At 56.1% G+C, this 2,500-nt stretch overlaps 1 non-coding gene across 1 annotated transcript in view; it reads left to right on the forward strand.

Moving 5' to 3' along the window:
- Positions 1-2,391: 2,391 nt before the first annotated feature.
- Positions 2,392-2,500, forward strand: part of LOC124772072 — a 1,909-nt gene continuing 1,800 nt past the window's right edge. Inside the window, exon 1 of the ribosomal RNA XR_007013751.1 lies at positions 2,392-2,500. This exon is cut by the window's right edge and continues 1,800 nt beyond it. This is a non-coding gene — a ribosomal RNA (small subunit ribosomal RNA).

Genomic DNA, 2,500 nt, shown 5'->3' on the forward strand with positions numbered 1-2,500 from the left:
GTACCTTAACCTAACCTATGTTGTACCTTAACCTAACCTATGTTGTACCTTAACCTAACCTATGTTGTACCTTAACCTAACCTATGTTGTACCTTAACCTAACCTATGTTGTACCTTAACCTAACCTATGTTGTACCTTAACCTAACCTATGTTGTACCTTAACCTAACCCATGTTGTACCTTAACCTAACCCATGTTGTACCTTAACCTAACCCATGTTGTACCTTAACCTAACCCATGTTGTACCTTAACCTAACCCATGTTGTACCTTAACCTAACCCATGTTGTGCCTCAACCTAACCCATGTTGTGCCTCAACCTAACCCATGTTGTGCCTCAACCTAACCCATGTTGTGCCTTAACCTAACCCATGTTGTGCCTCAACCTAACCCATGTTGTGCCTTAACCTAACCCATGTTGTGCCTTAACCTAACCCATGTTGTGCCTTAACCTAACCCATGTTGTGCCTTAACCTAACCCATGTTGTGCCTTAACCTAACCCATGTTGTGCCTTAACCTAACCCATGTTGTGCCTTAACCTAACCCATGTTGTGCCTTAACCTAACCCATGTTGTCGCCTTAACGTAACCCACGTTGTCGCCTAAACCTGCTCTGTAATTGTTATACGACTCGTTCAATTACTGTAGTGTTGCCCACCCGCAACCCTCGCAATATAGTTCGCTACTCGCACTGCCCGCACCCCTGTGTATCGCTTCATGTTAAACACCTTGCAAGTCTTGCTCACTTTCCACATGCTCCTGCTGTACACTGTAATGTGGATGGCAGCAGGACGTACATGCCGCCCCTCCCCACGTCCCCACCTTGCCCCCTGCCTTCGCAAGCTGGTTGGTGAGAAGTTTGCATGTTCAATGCCCTTCGCATGCGACGTACTCAGGCTACGTTGTGGTGCGGCCTGTGTCAACTGTCCGCTGATGTCGTACGCGTGAACCACAATCTGTACTGCACATTCGTCCTTATGTACTGAATGATACATCGTGGCACATGTGTGACCGCACAACGACTGCGCCCAAAAACGGCGGACCATACAGTGCAAATATTGTGCACGCAGCTACGTGTCGTCTCCCTATGAGAGCTGGATTGCAGTGTGGTACGCCATAGAGACGTGTGGGAGGAACGGACGCCGTGGATGGCGATCAGCATGAGCTGTCTGTTGATGTATTCGGACCTAGTCGTCTCTCCTCACACACCGTGATGGCATGGTGCACCGCGTTCCATATCTGCGACATGCTACAGAGGCCGGTTGACAGTCGTTCGAGCAATGGACATCGCATACGTACGGGGGCCACCTTCCACGTATTGTCTAGGCGTGCACATTTTGTTGCGTGTATGTGGGCAGACGTAGTGTGGCGTGACACCTGACACAGGCATGCAATAATCGTTGAAGTTGCAAATGGCGATGGACGCCTGCGTTTTCTGGTGAAGTTACGCAAATGAACAAATGGTAACCTGTTGTGGTGCGGTTGTTCTCGCTAGGGGTGAATCGGTGATGGCGACGATAGGTTGAGGTACTAACCGGTTGTTCCAGCGATACCCACCATGCCGACGAAACTGAACGGCATCTGGGTGTGAAGCGATACGCGGCGGTGGCTGGGTGGGACCGTCCCCGGCCGGTGAGGGGGCGCCTCCCGGCGTGCTGGCCGCGCGGTGCGTGGGCGCACGCGCTACAGCCGGCTGGTGGGGGCGGCCAGTGGCAGGCGCGCCGGCCGACGGACGCGGCAGGCGTCGCAGCTGCGCGCCGGCGCACCCTGCGCGCGGCGCCGTGCGGCCAAAGTAGGTCCTCGCGGGCCCGGTGCGAAGCGCGGTGGACATCTTCAGTGTGCTGGTCCGATTGAGGACTGTGTGCGTTGAGGATGCGCCGCCGCCCGGCGCTCGGCGCCGCGACGCCGTCTGCTGCTCGGTCGCCCCAGCGGTTCTCGCTGGTGGTTTGTATCGCAGCTGTGCGGATGTGTTGGCGCGTGCGCTGTGCTGGGAGAGTTCGCTTCGGCACCCAAGTGGGGCTTTTGTCCTTCTGTGGCGCTGGCGTTGGAGCTGCCGGTCACCGTAGGTGGCGCGTGTTGTCTCCCGCCGGCAATGCCACGACAGCACGCTCCCGGGCCTCTGTCGGCAGCGGCAAGCTCAGTTGGGAGCACGGGTGGTCGCACCGAAAGCGTCTACTCGCCTAACTCCGGGCGATTGCGCCTCTCTCGAACCCGACCAAGTACTTGGGACGGCGCTGCGCGCCGCCGGGACCTGAGAGGGTTTCGAGGTGTATTGTGCAGGGGAGCTCAGCCTCCTCCTGTTTGCAGAATGATTGAGCGGACGCTTGCGTGTTCGCGCGGGCCCCCGGGACACACTCCCGGGCGGCCGGCTGCTCAGCTCTAGTTGACGCAGCTCCCTGGTTGATCCTGCCAGTAGTCATATGCTTGTCTCAAAGATTAAGCCATGCATGTCTCAGTACAAGCCGCATTAAGGTGAAACCGCGAATGGCTCATTAAATCAGT

The sequence above is a fragment of the Schistocerca piceifrons genome, unplaced genomic scaffold (genome assembly GCF_021461385.2).
Source record: "Schistocerca piceifrons isolate TAMUIC-IGC-003096 unplaced genomic scaffold, iqSchPice1.1 HiC_scaffold_936, whole genome shotgun sequence".
Lineage (NCBI taxonomy): Eukaryota > Metazoa > Arthropoda > Insecta > Orthoptera > Acrididae > Schistocerca > Schistocerca piceifrons.